This window comes from Cryptomeria japonica, chromosome 10 (assembly GCF_030272615.1).
Source record: "Cryptomeria japonica chromosome 10, Sugi_1.0, whole genome shotgun sequence".
In the NCBI taxonomy this organism is placed as follows: domain Eukaryota; kingdom Viridiplantae; phylum Streptophyta; class Pinopsida; order Cupressales; family Cupressaceae; genus Cryptomeria; species Cryptomeria japonica.
The window spans coordinates 912,210,525-912,225,558 of record NC_081414.1 but is presented as its reverse complement, the minus strand read 5'-3'; positions in this window follow the sequence as shown (position 1 = coordinate 912,225,558).

Here is a 15,034-nt window from a genome sequence, read left to right as displayed (position 1 = left end):
TTGAACACTAGCATGATGTTTGTGTTGTGGTATAGATGCGTGGAAACATAATTATGGGATTGTTATATTATAGAGATCATAAATCTAGATATCGCATATTAGTTATAGCTCTTCTTGGATTGAGTCTAAAGTTGACATACAATCATAAAGCCATTATTAGCAAATCTATCCATTTCTAGTAAAGACAATTGAGAAAGTCATTTTGATATTGAGAGTTTCTTATCTGTTTACCTATTGATCATTATTAAGCCATAATATTTAGGTCTATGTATCTCTCTTGCAAAACCTCTATAAGTGTCCTAGATTGTCCCTACTACTCACTCTTCAATTCGGAAAAAATGGAGTTCTAAAGATTTGTTGCACAAGATGGTGTTGAACGTATCAACAAGGCTAGCATGGAAGGCATGTTCAAGCTTCCACTTGTACAACTTACAACAAATGATTTGTTGATAGAAGAAATTCTTGAAATAGGGATACAATCGAAAGACAAGTAAGTACATACAAACCTCCTCAGTTGAAATTAAAATCTGTGTATAAAAAGAGTACATTGAATCCCAATCCATAAACACAATAGAGATACCGATAGAGACTTAATTGGATGTAGCATGTCGCACCAAAGTTGTTAGAGTATGCTAAGCTAGTACATAATGTTTCGTAAAGCCACATTAGTATTTTACCCAGATCATTATCTACCAAAACTAACTATAGTAATCCTTTTGAGGATTAATTTCATGGTGCTAGATCTTCATTTAGTTCCACTTCTTGTTGGAGAAAAGAACAGTTATTTCTTGAGGTAGATGAATATCCCATCAACAAAGGACAAGACCCTTTCTAGAATATAACAAATTCTACTCCAACAAAAGATCATGGGAGTTTCACTAGAGATATTGAATAAGAGATAGACTTCTACTGCTGCATTAAAAGCATTGGCATGTTCTTCATTTATTGATGTAAACTCTCTGTGACGCCACCACAACCAACAAAGGTGTAAAAAGTTGTTTGCAATGCATGGATTTTTAGGATTGTCCTTTGAGAAAATAGAATTAAAGTATGGAAGCAGGATCTTCCAACTCCTGAGGGAAAGACCATGTCAGATAATATCAACGAACAACAAAATAAGGAGACAATTGCTAGATTGTGGTCTAACTTGAAAAGAAAAGGTGATGGAAAATGTTATTGTCTGTGCAAAATTTATAAGGGGTTAAAGACTAGAAGACTTCTAATCAAAACAACGAAGAAACATTGTAGGTTGCATGGTCACATTAAAGGTGAACATGATTATCATCCATTGGTAAGTTTTTCATTATATCGTTTTGACAATTTATATACATAATAAATCATGTGATGATGAGATCATGATCACGGTTTATTTATGTATATCAATTTTATATAGGTCGAGCACCACGGAGCACATGGTATGGATCAACACAACCCTGAGAATATGGTTTTCGAAGTGGACGAACATGGAGGTGTGAATATTGAAGCTGAAGATAATGATCCCATGGAAGATGACGATCATGAGCCAGAAAACACAATTGAAGATGATGGTACAAATACATTGATCCATGACTCATTTAGTACTCGCGCAGCTGATCATAATGATGAAGATGACCTTGGTGTTGTTCATGATGTCCCTCTACTTGAGAAGGCATTTAAGGCCCTTTATGAAGGCTCGTAGGCAACTCTTCTCTCCGTTGTATTGTTGTTGGTGAACTTGAAGGTTATGAATGGTTTATCCAACATAACAATGTCACATATGTTAAGGCATGTCATATATGTCATAATAAACTGTGAATCATGTTGTACCATTAATATTCTTTATTATAACAAATTATATTTTGTTGTTGTATATTGATAGGTGAGTTTTTGTTACCACCATCAAATATTCTACCTTGCTCATACTGAGAATTATCTGCCGTTATGAAAGATATTGGAATGGAGTATCAAGTAATAGATGCTTGTCCCAATGATCATATTATATATCACAAACAACATGAATTTCGAATTGAATGCCCTGAATGTCATATCGGTAGATATCGAACAAATCAAATAACAAAAAGGGTTCCTCGCAAGGTTCTTCGCTATATTCCCATTATTCCACGTATGCAACGATTATTCAAGTGCACTAGCTTGGCACAATTTATGGATTACCATGCACGCAATAGAAGTTGAGATGACATTATTCAAATGCCTACGGATGGTTCAGCATTTATGGACATAGAGGAAAAGTGGCCACACTTTAAAGAAGAACCTCGTAATCTCAGGCTTTCATTGGCAGCGGACGGTGTCAATCCATTTGGAGAGATGAGATCTGTTTACTTAGTGTGGCCTATTTTTGTTATCAACAATAACATTCCTCCATGGATGTCAATAAAGAGGGAGCACATAGTGTTGGCAATGATTGTTCCAGGTATTTTATCATTTAAATATAGTCGTCTAAATTTAATTATAAATATTGCAGTAAAATGGTCATAATAATTATGTAATGTTTTTGTTCATTCGATTAGGTAAGTACCAAGTTAAAGATATGAATGTATATATCAAGCCTCTTATCGACGAGTTGCTAGAGTTATGGAATGGTGTCACTATGTATGACGTCTCTAGACCAATAGGACAAAGACAATTTCAATTCCGTGCGATGCTTCTATGGACAATACATGATGCCCCGGGGCTAACACATTTTTGTGGTATGTTATAGTGTTTAAGTTGTGCATGAACATTATAATTCAAAAAATTATCATATTTAATCCAATTATACATTATCTTGTAGGTCTTCAAACAAAGGGAAAATTTGCATGTCCTGTTTGTGGTCCAAAGATGAAATCTCATCATTCAAAAAGTTTAGGAAAGCAGGTGTTTGATGAGTATAGACACTTTCTCCACAAAAATCATAAGTATCGAAATACTGAAAAACATATTTTCAATGGGAAAGAAGAGAATACATCAAAGCCATGAAGAATGACACCTCACCTGTGGAAGTTGGAATATAATAGAATTAATCATTAAGGTAATGCCATTCCATCTATTGGTTTGTCATAAAACACCTTTTCTATTTTGTTTTGTTTACTGATGATGTGATTGATGATCATGAAGGTCGTGAAAGCATAAATGACCACCTTCCTAAGGGAATAAAAAGTTATCCTTGACAATTTAGTAGGTTGCCCTACTACAAGCAGTTACAAATTGTTCATTTGTTTGATAGTATGCATATTGGAAAGAATATAACAGAGACATTATGGAAAATATTGGATGGAAGGCGTGACAAAGAAAAAATTGTCAAAATATGTAGTGACATTCGGGATTCCAATCATGCAATGATAAATGTCATTTAATCAAATAGCCATGGAGACCAGATTAATATAAGTGAGCTTCCTTGGTTATTAACGGACCAGCAAAGCAATGCTATAAAAGAAGTCATACGAAAAAATCGATTTCCCACAGGATTTGCTGTGAACATAAACAATCTCATATCAAAGAAAAGTGAATTTGGGCTAGGGATGAAAATGCATGATTGGCATACCTTCATTAAGGTAATTCATGTTCTTGTGTTTTTAGTATATATTTCAGTACTGAGCGTACGTGTACTTTTCATTATGTTACAAAAAAATGAAAAGATAATTTTATAATTGTTGCAGTATGTTCTACCTCTATCTCTCCCAGACGACTTCGACAATAATGTCAAGCAAGTCATATATGATCTTGGAAAATACATAAGGTAAGTAGTGATATTTATTTAGTTCATTGTATAGATATTATATTTGCGATTTGTTTTACTTCTTATGTAATATATTTTTTTGCGTCTTGAATACCTTGTAGGTGGTTGTCATGTAAAGAAATCCATAAAGATGATATAAAATATTGGAAGAGAAAAAATTCCTCATTTAATGTGTGAAATGCAAAAGTGTCTACCTCCAGCTTTTTTCAATGCACAAGAGTACTACCTCATACACCAAGTTGAGGAGATTGAATTGTGTGGACCTGTACACACTAGGTCAATGTGGATGGTTGAGAGGCACTTGAAATTTTTGAAGGCTTTGGTTCGACAAAGAGCACATCCTGAGGGTTCTATGGTGGAGGGATATATGGTATACCAGACTATGGTGTACATTTCTGAATATCTTCCTAAGTTTGCAGCAAAGATCCACGTGGATCACATTTGGGATCCCAACACCATTAACAAATTCGAAGGGGAGTACTTGATGGGGAAAGGTAGATTGAGGAAAGTGAGAGGTAATTATAAGATGTTATTGTAGTTAATTAATTCTTAATCTTCAAAATAAATCGATTGTAAGACGTCTATTTATTTTTTGTACAGTTGGTTGAGAGTGGGATGCACTACATTTGTATATTGCAAACAATCTTGATTGGATGATGGTTTGGATTGAACGTTGTCAACATTCTGGACGCACGTTAACATGGGAAGGTGTGGCTTCATTGGTTAAAGAAGCACATCGTAATGGAGATTCCAATGTTACGCAAAGGGAAATTGATTTAGCATATGGTTTAAGAGATAAACAGGTACGTATAAATTTATTAATCACCCATATGTTTATCAACTCACAATGCAATAAATTTTACATGTTTGACATATCGCGGGTCAAACACCACAATGCTATGTGCTACAATGGTCATAAATTTCGCATAAAAAAGTTGGATGACACAAAGAAAACTTGTGATTCTGGCATCACTGCAGTCTTTGAGGTGACAAATATTTCATCGAGAAATGGCATTCATCCTCAACAGTCTCAAAATCGATACTATGGCATTTTTGATGATATACTTGAGTGTGACTTTAATTCCTTCAAATTAGTTTTTTTCGTCGTCAAATGGTACAGGCTACGATTGAATAAAAATGATCCTAATAAAATTGTTATTGAACATGATAATGGTTTTATAATGCTAAATACAAGGTCATTTGAACCAGTTGGGGATGAGCCCTATGTTCTTCCAAGCCAATGTGAGCAAGTATTTTACTCAGAGGTTCCACATAAACCGGGTTGGTCATTTGTTGTTAGACATGATCCAAGAGGAAGGTTGATAAAGTATAATGTGATGGAAGAAGAAGATACTGAAGAAGTAGAAGATGAAGTGGATGATGATCACGATCGACAGTTTCACAATGACGATAAAGAAGAACAAGAAGATGATGATGATGATGATGATGATGACGATGATGATGATGATGGTGATGGTGATGATGGTGATGATGATGGCAAAGACGTTGATGATGATGATGACGAAGATGATGATGATGATGATGATGATGATGATGATGATGATGATGATGGTGATGATGACCTTGATGTTCATGGTGATGAGGAATGAAATGTATGAGGAATGCGATTAGTATATTATCTATTGAATATTGACTTCTTGATAGAATTTTTTTTACATAATTAATTCATTCTATTTTGAATTCTAATGCCATTACATAATTAATTCATGATGCACCTTTTAATATGGAGATGGAGATAGGGGGTGTGACTATTTATGTGACAATTTTTAAACTGTGTTTATTTATGGAAATTGGATTGTTTATTAGCTATGTGACTATTTATGTGACCATTTAGTTGAGGATCCTGCATAGTCTACATAAAGTAAAGGTAAGGAATTACAAAATTTACAATGATTTTGATGACAACATCTTTTTATTATTTAATACTCTTTTTGTCTACAAAGTTCATGTTGTTCATGTTGTGTATGATGTAATTTCACTAACGTTTTTTATATTTTTTCTTTGTCACAGGCCGACATGGATCCATCACATATCGCAAACAGAGATGTACCTTGCGACACTTCTACCGAGCAGGTAAACCTCATTAATTGTACAAATTAGGTAGAAGCAAACTGTTACATTATTATGTTCTTTTTTTTAGTGGTTTATACTAATTTTGTAATTGTTAATGATATTCTTGACATAGATGGATGTTCGGGGAAAGGGAAAGGGAGTTGCAGTACCTGAGCACCTTTCTATGGATGTGGAATCATTAGGGTTAAGCAATGATGACCTTGAAGATCCCACAGACCTTGTGAAATTCTTTAAAATGCCTCTTATAAAAATTAGAAAAGAGATTGTTGCTTTGGCAGCCATGCATCCTACCACTGATGAGATACGACAGAGGGTGGAATTATTGTATAAGACAGCAGAAAACTTGCAAGTAAGCAGTAATGAAAGCTTTAATTATAACAAAATTTCAATAATGGTTTATATTTTATTCTCTTTTTATGTCATTAACTAAAATATGTATGTATTGTTTTTACAGCAATTTATCTGCCCTCATGAAAGTCGTTCCTACGATCAGGGTGTTGCAGGATCAGGTGATGACGATTTTCTTGTATTATCACTTGCTTGGCTTATCACTCTGAGTACCCAAAACACATCATACTTGATACTGTCAATTTTCAAAATAAAGGTTCATCCTTGTTTACAATTCTTGCACTTTTCATATATTTAATGTTTGATATATTTAATGTATTATTCTTTAGGTGTTGTCAATGTTACTGTCCAAATGCCGACGCCGCCTCATCAGAGCTCACCCTCACCTGTATTGCCAACTGCAATGTCGGCAACACGTAGCATGCCAACATCCTCTAGTGCACATCATATTGGCCTGCCCACTGTTGGTAGATCCCTCTTTTGCTCTATCTTCTGTCATGTGTTTATTTCCCTTCAAGCGTTCTTTCTTGAATTCTAATGCCATTTCATAGTGGGTTCATTTTTTGTAGGAGGAGATGCACGTGAGGATATGCCAAAGGCGACTACTGTTGATAACATAGCATCGTTTCCTATATCTTCTCGTATTGCTAGTACAGGAACATTGCAGGCCACATTCATGGTGAGCGACAAAGAAATGCTTCCCTTAAAGATACAAAAGGTTCCAGGTACTTTAAAATTATTATTATATATACTCTAATTGTAATTTACTTTATGATCACTCATTTTGGACTAATATTGATCCCATGAATTTTTTGCAGGCAATGATATTTTCTATAAACATCTTAGTGACATTGCATTGCAGATATTTGGGCCCACCATACGTAAAAGGTGGTACATCATATGTGAACTAACCCTTATCCACTTTTGATTTCATATCATTGCTAGAATACTTTTCCTTTGATCCATTTCTTGAAGTGTAATAAATGTAGCTTCAGTTCATTTCTGAATCTAACAGGTTTGTTTTTGCTTTAAAAGGTGGAATGACCAAGAAAAAAGGTTAAAAGATGAATTGACAAACCAAATGGTTGAGTGGTTTGGAAATGACACCTTTGACAAAACCAAGCTCCTTGAAAAAGCTGGCACATATCTAAAGTATGTGAGGGACCAATACAGGACCCATTTAGAGAGGAACCTAAAGTACAAGCATCCCCCCATGATTCCAAAGAGGGAGTGGAAGGACCTGATTTTGGATGCCAAGGAGAGAATTGAAAGGAAAAAAGGAAATACACCAGTAGACGCCAGAAGAAGGTACAGGATACTATTAAGAATGTAATTATGTACTAATTAATTACTCTTTATATTTATATAATCTAACATATTTCAAACTTTTTATAGACTGAGTGACAAGTCAAAGGCAACCAAGGCAAGGCAAGAAAAGCACGGGCAACACAAACTCGGCTATGGTGGTTACATGAAACTTGTTGCACGAATTGTAAGTATCTCATGTAAACTCCCATATTGTCTCAAAATATTAATAAATTGCAAACGTTTTTTTTTTATCAAACAATGCAAGCAAAATTCACAGTACCAAGTAAAAATGCAGGGCTCTGAATTCAATAGAGCGCCCACAGAAGATGACAAGAGAATCGCCTACCACTAAGGCTATTCAGCTGTGGCTGATCGGCAACGAGAATTGAGTGGGCATACACAGCATTCAAGTGCATCCGTCACACAGGTAAATATGGTAAATGGAAGTTGTTTCAAATTGAATACTTTACCAATAATTTAATTGATGTTGAGTTCCAACATAAAGTGACTATATTTGTTTTAAATAAGCAAGCAATGATAACAATGAGCATGTCATTGGAATGCAGCCTGCTAATTGTGAAACACCACCTGCACATGAAGGTCCGAATGTGCATCCTAGTAGTGGAGGTATTCATTTGCTATTCAAATTTATTTATTTAGCTATTAATACAATTAAACATCTTAATTTGTAATTAGAGTAGTAATTAATGTAACCTTTCTTGTTAATATTTTAGAGCATGTAGTCGGTGGTGAGCAAGTGGAGCATGATCTGGGTACACAACCTGAAGAAGGTGATGTTCCCCACTCAGTTGAAGAGGACCGTGGTGTTCAGCATGTTGAGGTTGAGGCTACACCAAATGATGTGGCCCCATCAGGTAAAGAGCACAACAATTATGTTCTCTAAATTAATGAAATACTTGTAACGATAATATTTTTTTGTTTTGAATTTAACCCATTTCTTTGTTATTGCAAAGGACCCCCCTGCTCTTCAGTGTCCTCGTCCTCAGTAGAGGACTAGGCATACATTGAGATCACGAGCAGTTGGCGGAACATCTGCAGAGGGGGGAAATGATGAAGACATCGATGTTCCACTTAGTCTTTTCATAGCTTCAAAGAAAAAACAAAGAAAGAAATGATTGTAATCTAACTTATTTGATAATGACTGATTTTTATGTGTTAGTGAATGTAATAATGTGCTAAGTAATGTTTATGGATGATATGTGTTAATCAATATTGATGAATGTTGTGTGTTAATTAATGTTAATCAATGTTATGTGTTAATGAATGTTATGTGATATTAATGAATGAATGCTATATTTTATTAATGGTAGAGAGAATTAATGAATGAATGTTATAAGATGTTAACGGGGAATTTAGAGTGATGTTAGGGGGGGGGGAGGGGCCAAATGAGCTTCCACCTTCACGTGGTTGGCCCTATTAAGTAGAGAATATTAAACTAATCTCGAAACCAAGCGAAGCTCAACAAGGTAACACACTTTTGAATACTTCATTATCTTGCACAGTTAATCTTATTGAATAATGTATATTGAATCTTAATTGCAGGGTCCAATAGAGCCAACACGAACAACAACACCACGAGTTGCTGGGTATAATGAACTCCCATATTGTCTTGTCTGTACACGAACAATATGAGTTGCTTCTAGTGTTGATATCCAAGGTGGGACTGCAAAAGTTATGAATATGCCTCATCCTTGTAAGTTTTTTTATTACAACTCCTAATTCTTGAGACTAAACTTTTTGTTCTTGATGTTTTTCACTAGTTGTCATAACCTCTGACTTTGATGCTTGTGACTTAATAGAACTAGATGTTTCTTGTATGCATACTTGGTCAAGGACTGCATTATGATGCTATAGGGCTACAAACTAAGATTATTTATTGTATTGAGTTGCACATTTGACATGACTTGCCCTATGACTGCTATGCACATTTATGTATATACACTATTTCTAGTCTGTATATTGATATTAATTTTGAGAAAATATTACAAAACTCAGAGTATTCTCCATAAGACTAGAAAAAAGCTCAGATAAATTTCTACAACGTTTTCTTACAATTACTTGCGATCATTTTTTTAGGAGTCCCGGTATCCATTTATAATAGTATGGATGCATACAAGCTTTGGACCCTTCAAAAGAAAGTTTGTTACAAACAACCGGTCATTTTCAAGAAGCGGTTATAAGTCCTTTTCAGCGTCTGTGGCTTCCTCTGCTTGTTGTTCTATTGCAACCTCCTGTAACTGCTCCCGAGCATCTTCTTTCTATCCCATATACTTATCTTTCCACTCCTGATAAACATCATCACTATGCCAAGTAAAACTAGCAATCTTCTGTTTCATATCTTCTAGCCACTTCCAAGTGACTCGTACATGCCCAATCTCTATTTCTATGAAACCATAATGAGATTTCACTTTTTCAATTTCCTCAATTGTTTGGTCAAATAAGGATGTGTCATCAGTACTAATAATCTGATTGATCCTTAGGGACAAATTGTGGTCCACCTCCTTTAACCAAGTCTTCTCTTCCTTTAGCTGGATAGGACCAATGAAACCTCCTGGAAACATTTCAAATTTATGATTTGAATATTCTTTTCTATAAAGTTGGGCTTTTCTTTTTATACCTGCTCCTTCCACTGAAAGAATATTCATCTCTTTTATAAACTCACATGTGGACCTTAGATTGTCATTCTCTTCTGCATCTGCATGGGAAGAACACATGAGCTCTAACTCTTTACCTCTAGGCACCCACTTATTCAGGATTGGTTCCAAAGTGGCTTCTTCTTCTCTCAATTTGATCAAAATCTCAAGAATCCTCTTCATATTTATGTATACATGGGAGGTTTTGACTGAGTCAACAAACTTCAAGATGGTGGCTTTCACCTTCTCCTCATATTTGTTTGCATACAATGTCTGAGCTTGTTTCGATTTTTCCAACTCATGGTCGACATTTTCAAGTAATTGGGAACTAGAAGGCATAGGAGAAGGGGGATATTCAATGATGGGACTTGTAGGAGGGGGTCTTGCTAGAGAGGAGGCTATCATGAGTGTAGAAGATTCACCGGGATGATATTGACCTACTAGTTGACTCTGGAGTCTAGCAATTATGTTGTCTCTGTTGGCTATTCCTTCTTTAGCATCATTGTAAGCTTTTAAAATAGTCTCCAACTTCAATTGGAGATTAGCCTTTTCTTGTGCCTCTTTCTCTGCCACCGCAACACTGAATTTTGCAGTCTCTAGGACTGTGCTTGCAGCTTCGACTACCCCTGTGTCTTGGACTCTTTTAACTACCCCTGTGTCTTGGACTCTTTTAACTATCATGCCTCCTAAGAGGCTAGAATCTGATGCATCCTTCCTTCTTTTGTTTTCATCCTTCTTTAAAGACCACATGACAAGAGCAACATTATCTTTATTGAATGTCACTCCTTCCATAGGCTTTGTTTCTTTCCTCACTGCATCAAGCACTAAGGCATCAGCTATATCCCATTCAGGGAGAATCAACACACCAGCCTTTGCTACCATTTGTCTTCCTTTCTCAGGGGTGATTGCTTTGAACTCCTCCATCATTTCTTGCTTAACCTCTTCTTCTACCTGAGTTGTATTTTTAAGAGGCTGTTCACTTTTCCTTTGTTCACATCTAGTCTTGAATTCATCAATATTTTGCTTCCATAAAAACTGTGACAAAATTACTGTCAGCTAGGAATTCTTCACTAGCTTGCTTAACAGTAAGGACCATTTCTTGGCCCTTTAACTCACCATCAGTCAAATCCATTTCAGCATTAGGTGGCTCTTCAGGCATCCCCTCTTGGGTCTCCTCATAGGTATAGGCAATCTCACCGAGACTCCCTAACTGCAATAATTGTTCAACCACAGCTTGTTCATCTCCAATGTGGATAGGAGACTGAGATGGAGAATATTGAGGCTCATCAGTTTCAATTTCCTTTCCCACTCTCTGCTTCTTAGGGGAATCCTGGATGTCAATGACATCTTCAATTTTCCTCTTCCCTTTTGAAGTGGAAGGCTCACCTATCACTAGCATTATCACAGTGTACTTTGACCTTTTGTGCATTATATAGTCACCATGTGGGATATCTCTAGCAAAGGCAAGCTTAGCCAATACCATCTTAGCCTTATCAGGCTCATTTTGCATTATGGCCTCCCTCTTTTCTTTTAAGGTTTGCATGAGATCTTCAAAATAAAGAATCAGGAATTTTATTTTCTCCTCAAATGGATTGAAGCTAGAAAGGGGGTCATAGCTAGTGTCAAATTGATGGATAAAATCAAGGGCTTTCTTATATGCCACCTACTTCTCCTTCCTCAGTTCTTGCTCATCTAAGCTGAATTCATTTCTAATCAGATCTTCTGGGAACTGAAATTGATGTGGCCTACCTCTGCACACTGCTCTTTTTCTGAACATGCCATTGAAAAAATCCTCGGGGTCTGCACATCTTGACACTGCAGTAGACAGCCTATATGGCTTAAAGAATTCTTCAAAAAATCTCCATCCACCCTTAGTGATCACAAAATGGTGAGCCATGGTAATAGTTGGGAAAATAGTCCCTTTACCTCTATTGTTTAGCTCTACTTCTTGTACTCCCCCAATTTGTCTCAGGACTTCTGCAATCCCTATCTTCAATGGGACCTGATAGGGTAGTAAAAAGGGCGTGCCTATAAATCCAAACACTCTAAAAACAGTAGACACAGGGTACAAATATATGTCTCCCCAATTGTGAACAATCTTGATATCCTCTACAAACTCCTTTGGTCTGAGAAACTCCAAAAGAGCCTTAGGAATTCTAGGGTTTTCTCTGCATAGAAGAATCCTAATTTTAGATGCAAAGCATCTATCAAACTTTAAATAACTTGCATCTTCTCTATCCCAAGATAGAACAGTACTCCACAATTGCACTAGCATCTCCTCTTTATCCTTGACCTTAATCAGGTCCATCTCCCTTCCAAAATAATCAGTCCCTTTGAACAGAAACATATGCATTAACATGGAGTACCATCCAAATGGCCTATCCACCTTACCATTTTTTATTCCTACTAGCCCTTTATGAATTGCATCAGCAAGGTATGAGGCATAATCAAATTTTATTGCTAGGGAGGGGTTTAGAATTTGTGCAATCATTAACATATAATGGGTTGGCATATTCTTTTTAGCATCCTCTCCAAAAATCTGGCATAATGCCCAATACATACCCTTAGCTCTCAGAGTGAATAGGTTGAGAGAGAATGGTTCCATTGTGCTGGGGCCTACAACTGTTAACCCTCTTATCTTTACAAAGAATTATTTCAATGGGCCACTTCTAAGATGATCCCCTTGTGTGTTGTAAACCTGGGCTAACGAATCAAAGTCAATAGGTTCTAACAAATTGGAGGACTCACTGAGTCTAAACACTTTCCTGAATTCATCTTCATTTATCTCAATCAAGACTGATCCCTTTATGTTCCTGATGCATCTTGCCACAGAGTCATAATTATGTGCAATCAGGGCTAACAGATCTACATCCATAAAAACACCTGGGACCACAAGCTTTCCTACATCCTGCTCCCATATGCCATTCAAAGGAGATGGGGAATTCCTCTGCCCAAAACCGACTTTGAAGAGTCCTAAGCCTGACAATCCTATTTCAGGGTCCCTCAACCAATTACCCTTATCATAAAGGCCATCTCCAATTTTTAGACGAGGGTTCTTAGGTACTAGCTCTTTGGCCTTAGCCCCAGCATTGGTGGACATGGTTAATTGCTCTAAAAAATCATCACAGATATTTCGGTCCTCGTAATTCACTTTCCCTGTAAATTCTCTTCTGGGTGTCATTCTGGTCAAACAATTATACCACTAGAAGCTAGCACAGACCTCTAATGAAGTAATTCACACAACAGTATTTGAGAACAAACCAAGAGTTATCAAGAAAAGCACAAGAAACCTGATTATTCGCCTGAAGAAAATCGCTCTGCAACAAACTTCGATGAAACAATACTTAGCAATCAAGTTGATGCGAACTGAAAAGGGCAAGTTGGCATTTAAGTTTTTAGAAATTAACTCCGCATGCTTCGGCTTTCTTTTCATAATTAAATTCGCCAAATCGAATTCAAAACTGGCTCCAATGGGTCATAATTTCTCTAAGTCTTTCCTCTGTTTCGCTCTTTCGCTACTTCGCAGAACATAAAACCCGTGCTCTTTTCTTTCACGAAACAATGCTTGCCGTTGGATCTCGAGAACTTACATCTCCTTTATCTCCGTTTAATCTCTTTGCTTTACTGTCGGGCCCTATCTCCTTTTCGCCACTTCGCGGAGTTTAACAGTGGTGCACTTTTCCTTCGCGAGGCCGTGCCAAGCATTAGATCAAACTCAAATCACTCGGCCTTTAACTCCAACCGGGACCATCAATCCTTTTAACTAATCGCGCCTCATCTTGACAGCTAACAGTTTTCACCATTTCATTGAGGTTAAGTTGTGGGCATCTTCGGGTCACAAAACAACGAGAAGCGTTGGATCAATCTTGAGATGAATGCCTTTTAAGTGGGCCCTTTATCCGGGAATTACTTACCCCACTTGTTATTCGGTTAATAAATGCCACATGGCAGTTGGCCATTAGCCCTGGAAACTCCTTTTGGTTCCACCCTTAATCCGCCACGTGTTCCCTTTTACTACTCCCACATAACTGTCGGTTACACCTAGGCGGGCCCTCAACCACTTTTTTAAACCACATGTCACGTCACTCCTCCATGTGATTTCCACCTGTCTTTCGCGACTTCGTGAACATTATTTTTCGTTTGGCTTGCAGCCACGAAACCACGAGAACTGTTAGATCAAAACAGACCTGATCTGCTTTTAACTTCATGCCATGTCTGTCCCTTGGGCCCATCGGCCTTTTCGCTACTTCGCAATGACTAACTTGCTAGCATCTTATCTTCGCGAATTCACATGAGCCGTTAGATCTCAAGAACTTGCTCGTTGTTTACTCTTTTTATGACAACCTTGCCCATACCCACTGCATATCACCAGCTCAGTGCCTTGTCACCGCCATGTCATCGCCAACTGGGGTTACCACATTTACTACCACTCTTAGCGGGACCCTCCATCTTTTCGCTATTTCGCTGAAGGTATAGCTCGTGCATCTCCCGGCCACAAAACAACGAGAAGCCATTGATCTTTTTCCAACCTCTACAAAAAGTGGCAACTGTTATGCCATGTCACTCCTCCGTGTGATTTCCACCTATCTTTCGCGACTTCGTGAACATTATTCTTCGTTTGGCTTGCAGCCATGAAACCACGAGAACCGTTAGATCAAAACAGACCTGATCTGCTTTTAACTTCATGCCATGCCTGTCCCTTGGGCCCATTGGCCTTTTTGCTACTTCGCAATGACTAACTTGCTAGCATCTTATCTTTGCGAATTCACGCGAGCCGTTAGATCTCAAGAACTTGCTCGTTGTTTACTCTTTTTATGACAACCTTGCCCGGACCCATTGCATACCGCCAACTCAGTGCCTTGTCACCGTCATGTCATCGCCAGCTGGGGTTACCACATTTACTACCACTCTTAGT